General features: G+C 43.6%; 1 protein-coding gene and 1 long non-coding RNA gene across 2 annotated transcripts in view; one reads left to right on the top strand and one right to left on the bottom strand.

The window, feature by feature from the left end:
* LOC146336949 (uncharacterized) overlaps window positions 1–8687 on the top strand; it is a 35475-nt gene extending 26788 nt beyond the window's left edge. The window contains exons 3-4 of the long non-coding RNA XR_014785309.1: window positions 3328–3451; window positions 7535–8687. This is a non-coding gene — a long non-coding RNA (uncharacterized LOC146336949). The remainder of the gene's footprint in view (window positions 1–3327; window positions 3452–7534) is intronic.
* Window positions 1–16692, bottom strand: part of THSD4 (thrombospondin type 1 domain containing 4) — a 564631-nt gene that overhangs the window by 214179 nt on the left and 333760 nt on the right. The window lies entirely within an intron of this gene.

Raw genomic sequence — 16692 nt, 5'->3', positions numbered from 1 at the left:
ATTTGAAAAAACAATAAAATATGTTTTAAAAAAGTCTTAGGAACACAGGAAGCTTCCTTATCAGACTCCTTGTCCATCTAGGCCAGTATTGTCTATTGTGACTGGCAGAGGCTCTCCAGGTCTTTCACAGTATCCACTACTTGTTCCTCTTGTAACTAGAGATGTCAGGGACTGACCCTGGGAGCTTCTGCATGCAAAGCAGATGCTCAACCATCATGTTTCAAGGTTATGTGAAAGTTAGTTCTCTCTGTGAGGTTAAATCTGTGATGGCTCATTCAGACATGCAAGCAACCATTGGCTGCTGTGCTGTGCTGCATCACCAAGCAACGAAGTCGCATTGTCCAGTGTGGACTTTGCAGAAGATGTTTGTTTGTTTGTTTATTACATTTATATCCCACCTCTCTTCCACTGTGGAATTCAAGGTGGCTACATGTGGTTCCCAGGTGGTCTTCCCTCCAAGCACTGACCAGACCCAGACCTGCTTAGCTTCAGCAAGGTGGCTGCCTCAAGTGTCTTCAGACCACATCTTGGGATGTTGCAGTCCCTGTGACATAACTGCAAGGTGAAACAGCTCACATCAGCAATATCTTCCATTACTGATAGACAAATCAGTATCTCCCTACACCTTGAATTAATTGCCAGTGTGTGGTTTGTTTGTTTTTTACCTTGTTGCCATTTGGAAAGATCTGAACATGACATCTGAAATGCCACAGGTAGAAATCCTTCGCCTGTTTGCCATAAATGTCCACTTGATTTAAATACTCCAACACTGCTGGAATGTGCTAGGGCAGCAACAGGGGCAGAAGTCCTCATATATTCTTCATTCATCACCACTGAAGTGTCACAAAGTGAGGAACAATCCACATTAAAGACTTGTGTGGACATAGAAGATTTATGGCCTTCGCTGACAGCACTAGCTGTGTCTCTCAACATTGTCTGTCGATCATGTTCAGAATGCCAACAGGGCCTTCAATAAGATAAATATCCTAATGTTGCAAGAATCCTTTAGGCTGCACTCTTGTATCCACTTCCCTGAGAGTAAGTCCCATTGGACATGCTGGGAGCTTACTTCTGAGCAGACATGCATAATATTGCTCTCTAAGTGATATATTTCTCTTCCTCTCCCCATTCCCTGCACTCCTATACAGAAGCTTCTGAAAAATAAAGAGTAATTTAAGGCCAAAATCCTGCATTCACTTTGGCTGTGCTTAAATCCAGTCCAATGGAATTTAAGTCGTGTCTTAGCAGGATTGCAGCACAAAGCAGAAATTCTTTCCATTCCATCTTTTTTTCCCTAACAAATTAAAACACAGGGATCAACCCTAGAGATGCTGGAAACAAAACTCAACGGAAAAAAGGGCCAGCCTTGATCAATCAGAGGAGCCATGCCAGATATAAATTATATTATTTAAATTATTGCTATAAATGGTGCTATTATTATAAATACTTCTGTTTTAGAGATCAAAAACTCTGTTTTACAGTTGTTTTTAATTCAGTCATTTTCAAGGGGGGTGGCATACCTCAGGGGTGGAGCATTTTCTTTGCATGCAGAAGGTCGCAGGTTCGACCTCCGGCATCTCCACGTAGGGCTGGAAAAACTCCTGCCTGAAACCCTGGAGAGCCACTTTCTGACAGTCAATGAATATAGACAATACTGGGCTGGATAGACCAATGATATGACTCAGTATAAGGCAACTTCCTATGTTCCTTATTAATTTATCAAATGTTTTGTTATTGATTGGGTTTAAATGATTGTTAGCCCCCCTGGAGGCCTTTGCACTAGGGATGTATGAGGGATTCAGTTTAGTTCAGTCTTTGTCAGGATTCACCCACTTCGCACCCTCCGGACTGAAAATGGACACAATTTGCGGTTGAAGTCCATACATTTCCCAGCTTCCAATGTGATTCACAAATCAAAAAATATGCATTCAACAGCATACATCCATTTGAAAAATGAGCAGGAAAAAAATGTGTACTTTTTAGGGATGTACGAATCCCCCTTACCTTTCTTTCGCCGGGGGTTGGCCGGGGGGGAGGTGATCCGTTCCTCCCCCCGGAATCCTCTACAGGGGGGAGGTGATCCGTTCCTCCCCCCCAGAATCCTGCCCGTCCGGCTCCACTCCACGGCGAGTCCACAGAGTCACCGGCCAGGCCGATCCGCAGCAGGGCCTCCATCCACTGCCAGGCTGCTGTGGACGCAAATGGCATCCTGCACAGGGGATGCCATTTGCGTCGCTGCTTTAGCCGTGATAGGCTCCGTAAATATTTACATAGCCTATCATGGCTAAAGCAGCGATGCAAATGGCGTCCCCTACGCCATTTGCATCCCCGCTTTATTTACGGATGCCATTTATTTACGGATGTGTAGGGGACGCCATTTATTTGTTTATGGACGCCATTCGCAGCCACACAGCGGAGCAGCAGGCCGGAGCAGCCAGATCCAGATCCGCTGGAGGCAGGTAGGATCCAGTCCATAGGGACTTCGCGGGGTGGTGGTGGGGAGCAGTCCATTCCACCATGGACTCCAGGGGGCCGGATTCTAAAGAATCCAGCCTCACTGGAGTCCGTGTTGGAATTCTCCACCATCCCTAGTACTTTTGAAAAATGGGCACAAATACAATGTAATCAATTCACACATTTCAAAGTTGTGCACAATTGATGTGTACATCTGGAAAAATGCAGACGTCTTTTCATATGAAAAGAGAAAAAAAGATAAAAGTTCACGATTTGATACATACTCGAATTGGAACAAGCTTTGAGATGGAATTCAGAGAGCTTTGGTGAGCTCACGTTGTGCTGATTCGCACATCCCTTCTTTGGACGGATATTTATAAGCAACAAAAACCAACATATAAATGAATAGGCAACACGTGTGGGTAACTTTTCCCTTACTCACACGGGTTGGCAGATTCCATCATTTTGTACTAACTCTACCCCTCCTGCTGCTAAGCCCCACCAAGTGCATGACAAAATGGATGAAACTGAGAATAAATTAAATAAGACGAAAGCCCATTGCAGTCAAGAAGACAGGAACAGTTGTTCTGTGTGTTCATTTCAATGTGGTTTCCTGATGGAAATTCAGTGTGTGTCTGTGTGTGTCTGTGTGGTGGTCAGGTGGAGGGGAGTAGAATTTGATTACCTTACTTACAGGGGCAAGTCCCCCCTCTCTCCACTGCCTTTTAAGTTTGAAAAGTGACTTGGCTGTGTTTCCTGTTGGGTGGACCAGAATGCCCATGGTTTGATGTTATCTTACCTCCTATAAGTAGGGTCCATCAGGCACAGCCATCACCACACCTTTGCTTAAATCTGCCTCCCTTCCATTATTAGGAGACCATTCAGCCCCACTCTGATGTTGATGGAGGTAGTTCTGCAAAAGAAGGCATCATGCAGCAGTCTGTCCCAGGTGAACCAACAGAGAGTGCCCTGCTGTGTAAACCTCACTCTGAGGAAGGTGGGTAAAATTGCTGCAATTCTCAGTGGGGGCAAATGAAACAAAATGGCAGTTTGTTGGAAGCCCCAGCCAAGCTGATGGAATGGGCCATGCTGTCTTACCTCTCCCTGAGATAGCCTTCTACTCATTCTCATTCAGTCCCTTTGCAAAGGGAAAAGGTGACTTTGTGCCAACTGCATGTTGCCATTCTCCAAAGACAGAGCTGAAAACAGCTGGATATTTAAAAAACCAACCAACCAACCAATCCTGCTGCCTTGAATACAACCACTACCAAATCAACAACAATACAGCTCTATCAGCAAGCCAGCGTGGTTTGGCCGCTAAACTTCAGCAAACTTGACAAGCCAGTGCAATCAGTCTCTGGAAGTCTGGCCACCACCGTTGAGTTTATCTCCAGACATACCACCAGGGTGGAACTTTAAACCGCTTGTATATGTAGCAATGCATTCAAATAAATTTGTGCAGCTATAAGTTTGAACAATTGCACCCATGGGACCAATCTTGACTAACCTCTCCTGCTATGCTAACAAAGATGTTTAAAATCAGCCTTGATGAGTTACATGTGACTCCATGAAGCCATTTGAAAGACAAAAATTGAGCCTTGTTATACCTAATAGGGGATTAGTGACACCAGCAATTTTAAAGACCATCTTTGGACAATATTAGCTTCTCCTTTTGCCTTGAACCTCTATTAATTTCACTTCAACATTTCTAAATTAGAGGTACAACACTAGGTGGCGTGGGCAGTAGCAGTTTTTTTGTGTGTTAGGGTACAATCCTATGTATGTTTAGACAGAAAAAAAAGTCATACAACTCCCAGCATTTGAGAATAGGGTTGCACCATTAGACAACAACTTCCAAGCTGCATACTAAGTAGCTTTCTTTCATTAGGCAAAAGGACCTCCTCTCAAGGCTTGTATGTGTACAGCTTGCTATACATTGACTTGGGAATAAGCAGCATTTTGTTGTAGAATAAGATAATATATATTTAGGGTGAAATCCTATGCATGTTCAGACAGAAAAAAGTCCTACATGCTGGCTGGGGAATTCTGGGAGTTGCAGGACTTTTTTTTTTGCCTAACCATGCATAGGACTGCACCTTTAGCCATTTTTATCTATTTATGATAACACTTATATCCCACTTTCCCCCTACAAATGGAGATGCGCAGAGTGGCTAACAACTGCCATACAACATATTAAAAACTGCATTTTAAAACACACACACACATCAAAACAAGGTCAAAGCAGCCATCAAACCAGATACATTAATAGTAGTGCAGTGGTCTAAATCCAGATTGGGGCTTGTAGACTTAAACTAGATCTAAAACAACAACAACATTAGGATCACCTAGATGCTACATCTAATGTAGTTAGGGATGGCGGAGAATTTCTCCCCGAAACTTCGGGGGGCCGAGCGCCAACGTGTTCGGCCCCCCGAACAAGTTTCGGGGAGAAATTCTCCGCACCCCCCCCGCACCCCACACACCCCCCTGGGACGGGACTTACCTTTGCCGAATGTCCCTCCCGGAGGCGGGTCCGGCCGGCAGTTCGTCGGGTCTTCGTCAGGGGCGGGGGCGGCAGCCGATCTTTCCACCGGCTGCCGCCGCCACCATTGCAATAAAAGAAAAAACAAACAAAACAAAAACGCCGCGAACTAAACAGTTTAAAAAAAAACAAAAAACGCCCCCGTGATAGGCTACGTGACGATTAACGTAGCCTATCACGGCTAGATCTGCAAAGTCAGCTGTGATAGGCTACGTAAATCGTCACTTAGCCTATCACAGGTGACTTTAAAAAAAAAAAGCGCATACGGATAATGGCGGCCCCCATAGGGAGCTGCCATTCCCGTTCCTTATTTGGTCGCTGTAGTCTACGTAAATGTTTATGTAGACTATGGCGAAAATAAGGGCAACGCTATTTGCGTTGCCCTTATTTTCGCTGTAGTCTACGTAAACATTTACGTAGACTACAGCGACCAAATAAGGAACGCGAATGGCGGCTCCCTATGGGGGCCGCCATTTGCGTACGCGCTTTTTTTTTTTTTTAAAGTCACCCGTGATAGGCTACGTGGTGATTTACGTAGCCTATCACAGCTGACTTTGCAGATCTAGCCGTGATAGGCTACGTTAATCGTCACGTAGCCTATCACGGGGGCGTTTTTTGTTTTTTTTAAAACTGTTTAGTTCGCGGCCGGGCGAGGCGAGGCGCCTCCTCCCCAGCCTGAATTTCGGCCGGCTGAGGCGGGAAGCCTCCCCCCCGGCCTGAATTTCGGCCAGGCGAGGCGGGAAGTCTCCCCCCCCGGCCTGAACTTCACGGGGGGAGCAACGAAGCGCCTCCCCCCCACCGCGGGAAATCTTCGAGGACAGGTAAGTGACTTTCGTCCACCCCTAAATGTAGTGCCTGTGACAACTCCTTCACACGAATGTCATCACTTTGTGCCGCAGTTGTTGAGTGACCCAGGTAGGGGTGTTCAGGCACCCAATGCAGGGGTGGAGTCCAATGGACCCCCCACCCCCGCTTAGCCCCCTGGACCCCATTCACGGACCATGCGGCACTCACTGGACCTGAGCGCTGCACAGTCCATGAGCATCCAGCAGCACACCCGCTCCTTCCCTGAGCCGCCATTTTGTGCAACACTGGTGGCTCAGTCATTTCTGGGAAGGGAATGTTGCATAGATTGCAGCTGTAGAGGGCAATCTATGCAACATTACAGGTGTGAATGGCTTGGAGAAGAAGCGGGTGGGTCAATGGTGCTTGTTGGACACTCGCTGAGCTGTCAAGGGGCTTGCACACTGTGGCAAGTGGGCGTGGGCGGTGGCAGCTCAGCAAGCAACTGACGAGCCTGGACGGAGGTGAGTCCGTCCATCCCTAAAACCAGTCCATGACTACCAATAAGAATTCCAAATGTGAAGTACTTCACTATAGAGGAGTGAGATGCATCTCTCCACTCTGATCTCTTCAAGAAGACACACTCAAAAAACTCTCTCTGTGTTCTATGAGCACATCATAAATAGTTTTAAGGGCTTGATCCAAACCCACTGAATTCTGCTGAAGAATCGCCAGTGGGCTTTGGAAAAGACCTTGAGTCAGAACTACTTTTCATGTGTTTTATATTATCCTAGAGTTTCAAGACTTTCAAAATACCAAAGAGAGTCCATCCTTTTCCTTCAAAGTAAAGGGGGGAAAGTGTCTTTTGGTTGTTGTTTTTTAATGAGACTTGAATTACTCATTTTAATTCCTTCCTGTCTCCCATTCTCCTGTCATGAAGACTGGATCTATGATTTTAAATTATTCTGCTGTGGATCATGTGTCCAAGTTTAACAAGGGTGAAGTACAATTGATCTTCTGATACACTGGTCAGAGAGGTGAAGGGCATGGAAACCACTGAAAAACACTGCCTGGTTCACAGGCTCATGGGGAAACATATCTCCATCTTCTAAAATAAATTCTGCCATCCTGCCAATAGCAAGGCAACTTTATTTATCGTAGCGAAGTACTTCACACCTGTATCAGGAGGATCTCAAGGTGTCTTATAGAGGAGAGGAAAACCACTGAAATGGAGATAAGTTCAGCACTAAAACCAGCAGAAAAGTCAACAACAAAAGTTGGCCAACCAGCTATAATAAAACCAGCCTTTTGAAAGGAAAAGAAGTGTCTTCAGCATCAGTACCTGGCATCCTTGAGCAGCTGCCAGCCCCCCTACTCTGGCTGGGCCCCCTGCTGATACCTGCCCCACCTCCTTTAATTTCTTTTCTGGCTCAGTATTTTGAGCAGTGCCAGGTGGTTGGGACTAGCTGCCATTTTAATTAATCAGTAAAGTGACTGTTTGGAGCTAGGGACATGAGTACAAGCAAACCCCGAGTTCATCAAAGTTGTCCAAATTCCACCTGAAAGCTCACTGTGATTTTTTTTCTTTTTGCATGAAATTCCATGTGTATTTTTCCAAATGTACTCTTCAGTTGTGCACATCTTTGAAATGCACGCATTATTTTCCCATTGATTAAAGTGCATCATGCACGTTTTCCAAATGCACACATGCTATTGAACACTGTTATTTGTTTTGTTTTTGTTTTTTTGGTTCAGACATCACATTCCAAGCTTGGAAATGTTCAGCCTTCGACTGCAGATTGCATCTGAGTCCATGTTCGGTCCAGAAGGTGCCAGCTGGGTAAATCCTGATTAAAACCAAATGGACATAAATTTCTCATAATCCCTGCTGGGAGCCCTGCCATCATTCCAGATAAGTCTGCCTAAGCCCCCTGATAAGAGAAGGGGGGACTAGATATCACTTTTGCCTAGTGCCCCATCAAACCCAGAGCAGTCCCTGGTTTTCTGTAACAGTATATGACCTTGAACTGCTTACCTTGAGAGCAAAGGACAGGGACCATCACCAAAAGAAGTCTGCATCTTCTAGCTTGTACCCAGAAGGCTACGGTGGCACTCATATGGAAGAAGACACTTCCTGAGATAGCCCAGGCAATTCAGAGCTTAGGTGTTATATAATGCATAACTGCAGCGCAGCCTTCCCCAAGATGGTGCCCTCCAAATGGGCAGTTTTGAACTTACGGCAACAACTGAACTTTGACAACAGGACCACTAAAAACTTGATCCTAGAGTTGGGTGCCCCCAGCAGTGCCTCCATGCAGTTGCTGCAAGGACATTGTTGATCCCCCAGCTGGAAGTGTACAGCTGGACTGTTGTAATATGTACAAGAAGCCAAAAGGGAAGTTTCTGCTTTGCTGGTTTCTCATTTTGTCCTTTCTGGGTTCCTGTAGAGTCCTGCTGGCTCAGGCCAGAACATTGTAGTTAAGTTCATTAAGCCTATTCTGAATAAAGCCTCCTTCTGTTACTAAAAGTCTTGCAGCATTTCCAGCATTCACATAATATCACATAAGATATTATGTGAACCCAAGGGTACAGTAGTCACGTGCATAAAAGTCAAGTAATGTACCTACATGTGTGGAGTAGTTCTCAACTAGGGAAGTCGGAATCAGCAAAACATGAGTTCATCACAGTTCTCTGAATTTCACTTCTGAATTTCACTTCAAAGCTCATTCCAACTTATGTCCAATTCAAAATGCAATCTTTGCTTCTTCTTCTGTTTCTTTGTGAATGAAAATCCATGTGTATTTCTGTGTGCATTTTTCCAAACATATCAATTGTATATCAATTGCGTACATTTTTAAATGTACACATTCTTCTCTCATTGATTAAAGCATGTTTGTGCACATTTTTCAAAAGTACATATTTTTAACAGATTTGTTGTTTTGTGAATTGCATTGCAAGCTCAGAAATGTACAGACTTTTAATGCAGATTGTGTCTGGGACCATGTTTGGGACTGGGAGGCATGAACTGGGTAAATTCAAAACCGAACTGAAAGAAATTTCTTATATATCCCTTATCTCAAACAAGGGCAAATTTTCCATGGGACAACTTTCCAATGGATTGTACCATTACCCATGGGAATGTATCACAGCTTTCATTTGCTCATTGGACCGTCAAGATTTCCCAGCTGAATGCAACAAAGATGCACAGTTCCAAACCTCACATTGAAAGTGTGTCGGATTGGTTTAAACATATTCCAACATGTTTCGCTTTCACTTACAGCTGCTTCGTCATCTCTCTGGTACTTTAAATGCAGAAGCCTTTGATCACATCTGCTCATAGTCAAATCTAAGAAAGTACAAAGTAGAGGTTGGCTGAAATAGAGGAACAAGCTTCACTTCCAAGGACAAACAAACCCTTCAGAATGGCTCTTGAAAAGAAAAAAGAAAAAAAGAACCAGTCCAAAACTCTCTTTTTTAATTAACATTTCCCCTTTTCATTTTACAACAAATGGAATATGGAACTGCTGCACCTTTCACCCATCTCACATGAAGTCTTTAACTCCCAGGGTTCCTTCTCCACGTGTTCTTCATATGCACATAACCATTCATACAGACATAGAAAAAGGAGTTGGGAATCACACTATTATTTCAGATCCTAAACTGCCTAGCTGCCCTTACCTGACATTATCAGGAATAAGGGTGGGAATGGGAGGGGCATCATGGTGTTTGGCCCCTCCCCACACCTATGAGCATCCATTAGAACATACATACATACATTCATTCATTCATTCATTCATTCATTTTACAGCATACCACTCCACATCTATCTAAACAGATTCTGGAGCAGTGAACAAGAGATAAAATGAACAAAACATAAAAAGAATGAAACATTAAAATTATTCTTGAAAAAACAGAGTGCCAATAAAACTGAGGCTGGCTAACCAAGGAAGGTTAGCTTCCTGGAAAAGAACTGTTTTTTCAGGAGGCGTCGAAAACAACCCAGTGTTGGTGCCTGCCTGACCTCAAGAAGCCGGGAGTTCCATAGGATGGGAGCCACCATACTGAAGGCTCTTCTCCGGGTGGACCCCAGCCAGGCCATTGGTCCATGTGGAACCCCCAGAAGCATGTGAAGAGGGGACCTGCATGGAAAGTTGTGTGCAAAAGGCAGCATTCCACATCTAATCGAAAGGGCCTTCTGAACACATAGTCAGTGGTGCAGTGGTAAATTTTGAAGGGCAGGCACTCGTCATGATAGTCCCCATAGACACCCCCTCAGAGGAAGTCCAAAAATTCAGGCAACTGTGTCGATCCTCCCAGCAAACCAGTTCTATCCATTTTCATCTCCACCAGGAGCAGGTCTTCTGTAGAGTTAATGGGTTTTAATTGCCTATTCAAGACCAAGCCACCCCAAAAATACTTTGCATTGCCACAGGGAACAATATAAGGGAACAACTATGCCCTTATCTGGACAGAGAGAGCCTGGCTACAGTTATCCATGCTCTGATAACTTCTCGTCTGGATTACTGCAATGCATTATATGTGGGGCTGCCTTTGAAGATGGTCCGGAAACTTCAGCTGGTCCAAAATAGGGCAGCAAGACTGTTAACAGAGACTGTACAATGAGCTCATATTATGCCAGTACTTTTCCAGCTGCACTGGCTGCCAGTCCATTTCTGGGCCCGATTCAAAGTACTGGTGTTAACATTCAAAGCCTTTAACAGCTTGGGGCCAAGTTATCTGAAGGATCGCCTCCTCCCATATGTGCCTGCCCAGACCTTACGATCATCTTCAGAGGCCCTTCTCCATGAGCCCCTGCCAAAAAAAGTGAGACGGGTGGCTACTAGGAGGAGGGCCTTTTCTGCTGTGGCACCCCGGCTCTGGAATGAGCTCCTAGTGAGGTTTGCCTGGCACCTACATTGTATTCTTTCTGGCACCAGCTGAAGACCTTTTTATTTTCCCAGGCATTTTAACATTTTAGCTCTTTAGACTTTTAGCTTTGCTGTTTTAAATCTGTATTTTAAATCCCTGCACTGCTGCTTGGTTTTATTCTGGTTTTATTCTGGTTGCATTGTTTACTGTGGTTTTAATGTTTTATATATTTTGTATTGTTTACTGTGGTTTTAATGTTTTATATATTTTGTATTGTTTTATTATGTGCTCTTTGGTTTTAATTTTTGTGAATCGCCCAGAGAGCTCCGGCTATTGGGCAGTATAGAAAATAAATAAAGAGAGAGAGAGAGAGAGAGAGAGTTGCTGGGGAAATTCATCCCCCCCCCCCCCGCGCCCCAACTACTGTGAGGATTGCAGCTAAGCTCAGAGGGAATAGGGAATTCTGAGGGGGGGTGACAGATGACATCAGAGTTCCTGATAATAAAAAAAAAAGTGCTGGGGCTGCATCCCTACCAGCCCTGGTTCCACTACACCACTGCACACATGACTCAACAAATGGGGGCTCTCTTCGCACATTCTAGGGGAGGAGAGCTTACCTCCTTCACAGCGACGATCACCCACCCTCTGCAAGTTCATAGAAGTCTTGATAATCTCTAAAAAAGGTTCATGGTTGGCCCTCACAGACGACTGAAGACCTCACACATTCCCTCTTCACAGCCACTTCCTTCTTTTTCTAATTGATTTTTTTTTCAAACTAACAATTAATGGTAACAAATCCAAATGCAGTCTTTACAGTCTTTCTGATCACTCAGGGTCTCTATTTGGTACAAGCAAAATTAACTGATAAACTCATCATCCTAACACACTATGCCATAGACTTCCATATGTCTTAGTAGGTTGCCGTGTATTCTTCTCAATATTAGCAAATTCAAAACATGGAAACCATATTTCATATAAAGTGTCAATTTCTACTTGTCCTCTTTGTACCTGAGGATGTTTAGTGAGTTTCTCCATTAGTGCAAGGTCCCAGATTTTCTATTGTCATATGTGAAGGGAAACTTCATTTGCTGATTTCACTTCTCAGCCTTTTGGCAAAGATCACGTGTAGTGTAGATTTCCAATTAGCAGCTATGACCAATGTGGCTGTTGTCCTTCCTTGTGGATATCCTCTCTTTTTAATGGGAATGGGAGGATAAATTTGTTCTGTTCACATTTTAATGCAAACTTACGTAATTCCTCACATTCAAGCCATTATGTGAACTTTAGCTCAGTTATCCTTTGAAGTTCACACTTCACCAGTCAAAAAAATGCATACCAAGAAATAAGTATGTTAGGGGAAATAATGTTCAAATATTTATTATATTGGGGAAATCGCTTGCAAAAAAAAGCAACAATGTGTACCAATATGCATGTATCAGGAGAAGTGTGCACAAAAGAGGCCTATGAATTTGCATGCAAACCTTAAAAAAAAAATCTCAAAGTTTGGGATGTACTGAATTTAAGACAGGAAAAAATGAGAAACTGGGAGAAACTGGAGCTGACAGATTCATCCATCTCTAGTTTCTAAACACCACCTTTCTCCTCATTGCAACAGATAAGCACTTTCTGGGCATTCTAAAACTTTGTGAAGTAAAAGGGTGAGGAGGGGGGATGTGTCTGCCTTGCCCCCTCAATTGCCATTTCCATCACCCTTTGAAAGGGTTCCAAATTGCACAGAGAACTTCCACAGACAGAAGAGGCTCTTCCCTTCAGAGATCCACCCTCCATAGGGCAACAGAAACAGTGATGTAGGAGCGGAGCCAGTTTTACAATGCTTGAAGGTGCTATTCTAACTTTGCCGCCTGTTCTTATTGCTGCAATGTTGAGGGGGGTGGCATTTTGGCCATTTTGAGGTGCAAACTCTGCAAAGCCAGCAGATGACTCACCACTACTTTCAGTGCTCCCAAGAGTCCTGGTGGTGATGGCTGAGATATATTTTTTTTTAAGGTTTGCATGGAAATCACTGTGCATTTTTGTGTGCATTTCTCCAAATGCATGCATTTTTCACAATTCTGCCTAACATCCATGTTTTATGCAAGAATAATATAACACATTTTGAATGTTATTTTCACATATATATGCATTTTTGCATCCATTTTCTCGTAATATACACATTTTTGTATGCTTTTTTTGGGGGGGGGGGGCTGAATAACTCCATTGCACAATTCGGAGAAGATTGAAGCTTGAAAAATAACTGAGTTTCAGTTCACGTATTGGTTTGAGATGGAAAAATTAGGTAAGTTTGCATCAAAATGCAAACCAAACTACTTTCTCCCCAAGCCTTACTTCTAATCAAGGAGCTGATGGTACATGTTCCTATTCCTTTCTATGCCTGAAGAGGGCTCTTGACCCACTGAAATAAATGGAACCTAAGTTAGTCATGAATAACTTAAGCCCGATTCATTCTAGTGGGTCTACTCTATGGAGGACTTTTGTTGGATTTTACCCTGAGCCTTCAGCCTACACAGACCCAGGTAAACCTGAAGCCATCATCTCAAAGACTCTGACAGATAATGCCCTTAGCCAATGGATTTTTTTTTATTGTGGTCCTTTTCCCCAGCAGGCCACATCAGACTGAATAGGTCTCCCCCTCCATCCCTCTTCCTCTTCCTCTCTCTCTCTCTCTCTCTCTCTCCTGTCTTCATTTCATGGAACATTTGGTCTGGTGATGGAATTATCCACTCCAGCATTTTGTTAACTGAATGATAAACACATTTAGTTCATCATGTTATTAAGGAAGATAAAAATCTTCAAATATTAGCCCCAGCCATGTATAGTCTTTAAAGGCACTGCTGGACAGACCAATGAAAAGTAAATGAAGACACGGAGGGAAGCCTTCAGCAATGTGCAATGGAGAGGGAGGGAATGGGAGGGATAGCTAATAGAAACAAAATTCAAAGTGATCTGGATAGACTGGAGCACTGGGCAGAAAACAACAGAATGAATGACATTTAATAGTGATAAATGCCAAGTTCTGCACCTAGGGAAAAGAAACCAAGTGCACAGTTACAAGATGGGGGATACATGGCTACAAGCGAGAAGGATCTTGGAATTGTTGTAGATCACAAGTTGAATATGAGCCAGCAATGTGCTGTGGCTGCAAAAAAGGCAAATCCTATTTTGGGCTGCATTAATAGAAGCATAGCTTCCAAATCCCGGGAAGTACTAGTTCCCCTCTACTCAGCACTGGTTAGGCCTCATCTGGAGTACTGTGTCCAGTTCTGGACACCACATTTTAAGAAGGATGCAGACAAACTGGAGAGGGTTCAGAGGAGGGCAACAAAGATGATCAGGGGACTAGAAACAAAGCCATGTGAAGAGAGACTGAAAGAACTGGGCATGTTTAGCCTTGAGAAGAGAAGACTGAGGGGAGATAGGATAGCGCTCTTCAAGTACTTGAAAGGTTGTCACAGAGAGGAAGGACAGGATCTCTTCTCGATCATCCCAGAGTGCAGGACATGGAATAATGGGCTCAAGTTCCAGGAAGCCAGATTCCGGCTGAACATCAGGAAAAACGTCCTGACTGTTAGGGCAATATGACAATGGAACCAATTCCCTCTCCCACACTGGAGGCATTCAAGATGAGGCTGGACATCCGTCTGTCAGGGATGCTCTGACTTGGATTCCTGCATTGAGCAGGGGGTTGGACTCGATGGCCTTGTAGGCCCCTTCCAACCCTACTATTCTACGATTCTATCATTCTATCATTCTATGAAAGGGTGGTCTGTAGAAATTAGAAGGACAGTTTTCAATTCCATGTCCAAAACAGTCAACACAGAGACTAGGAAAGACTACAGCTCAATGGTAGAGCACATGCTTTGCATGATGAAGGTTGCAGGTTCATTCCCTGGAATCTCCAGATTAAAACCAAAAAAAAAAAAAAAGAAAGAAAGAAAAGAAAACCAGGTAGCAGGTGACAGAAAAGGCTACTGCCAAAGAACCTGGAGAGATGCTACCAGTCAGAGTAGACAACACCAATCTAGACAGTCTGACTCAGTATAAGGCAGCTTCCTATGTCCCAGTCATTAGCAATACCGTGCAAGTGAGAATGGTGGGAAAATCTATGTGAGGCCTTTAGCATGACCACATCCAGTGATTTATGGTGAAGTGGTGGTGATATAAGCAACTGGGGAAATTTGTGGTTGTGGCGAGCCATCCACACCAGAACTCTTCAAACAGAGAGCCGGAATTCCCCCAAATCTCTATAGCACTGTTATTCCTCAATGTAAATCTTTCAGCACCGTTTAATCATGTGTCATCTGCAACCACATCCAGCTGTTTCATACCCCAAACAACCCACAGTAACCAGGCATAAAACATTATTTTAAACAAACCGTTCTGCTAAACATCCCAGCTATGATCATGACCATGATTTGGATGGAGGGGGCAGGGATTTCAGAAGCTGTGTAGCTGATGTATAAACTATGATTTTCCTGCATTGAAGCTGTCAATAGGCTTGGTCCAAAACAACCATGCAATCAAACAGTAATTGCATTTACCATATGAAGGATATGTTTGTGGGGATTCTGTCTACAATTTTCAGTAAGTAAGGGATGCACGAGAATTTCAGTGCAGTTCAAAATTATCCACCCATGCCCCATTTGCAACCCCAAATGTGAACAGGAGAGCATTTTTTCAAGAACTGTTCTCACATTCCAAAAAGTACAGTCGCATTTGAATTTTGAAAAATACACACTTTGAAATGCACATCTAAAAAATACTAATACACAGTTTCATGCTTTAGTCAATGGGGGAGAAGTGCACACTTCTGAAAATGTACACAAAAAGGGGACTTTTCCCTTCGAAATGTGCACTTTTCTGATTTGCACAAACCAAAAAAGAGGTTGCAGACAAAAACAGAAGCAAGCCTAACTAAGCTTCAAAGTAGAGTTTGGAGAATTTCAGTGAGCTCAAACATCCCTGGTTCCATCCCTACTTGCATCTCAGGATCTACTAGCAGTAGTTATAGCCAGTGTGGTGCATGTATAATGTGGCATACCTCCAGTGGTAATGCAAAAAACACACCATTTCCAGAACTAATAACCACTGCCATAGGTTACTAAATTACCACTGGTAGCATGTCTATTTAATATAGCATATCCATGCTACATTATGAAAGAATTTACTTATGCATTGAAAGTTTATTTTGCAGACTGGAAAAAGAGGAATTCCCCCCAGATACATATAGGACTGGCCTCATCAGTAGTGTATTTTAGCTGCATGAGAGAAGATAGTCAATAGCAAATGTACATGGGAAGGTGGATGCATGAGAAATCAGTTTAGTATGTATTTGACCAGAATGTGCCCAATTTGCACAGAATGTACCCGATTTGGACCTCCCAGACTGAATGTGGACACAGACACAAATTGTGTTTGAGTCCATACATTTTCAAGCTTGTGATGTGAGTTGCAGAGAACAGGGATGGGAAAAAAAATACATACATTTGGAGAAAAATATGCACAAAAATATACATACATTTTTGTACAAAACAAATCCCGCCAGGCAATCTGATATGGATAAATGGCAACTGGGACAGAGTAATCAATACTGGGCACTATAAGATGGCTGTGGGACAAGAGCACACGCAGTCCCAGGGCACGCCCCAGGGTAAATCACTAGCCCAGCCCACAGATGCAGACTATGAAGCTCATGGTTCAAGCACCAAAGTCCTTGCCTGGCTGTTGCCTTCAGGGAGAAATTATGATAGTCGAAGCAAAGGCAATTGGAAATCTTATGCAATGTATTTGTTCACAATGCATTGGGTTTTTCTACTACTTTCCTTTTAAAAGGGAGCTGAACTACACGCTATGTTAAATGTGTAGGCTAGGATGTAGCTGATCCTTAGTTGTTGTTTTTCCCCGTTAGTACAAGTGCATGGGATCCTGATCAAGATTGGGACCACTGCCTGTACCCCCACCCCCATGCCAGGGCTAAAAAAAGGGGGGGGAACCCCCTCCATTGGTGCTAGTGGAGGTCCTTTTTC

Source organism: Heloderma suspectum, chromosome 11 (assembly GCF_057233095.1).
Source record: "Heloderma suspectum isolate Gila_16-S chromosome 11, 16-S_ref, whole genome shotgun sequence".
NCBI classification, from domain to species: Eukaryota; Metazoa; Chordata; class Lepidosauria; order Squamata; family Helodermatidae; genus Heloderma; species Heloderma suspectum.
This window is presented reverse-complemented; position numbering and strand designations above follow the sequence as displayed.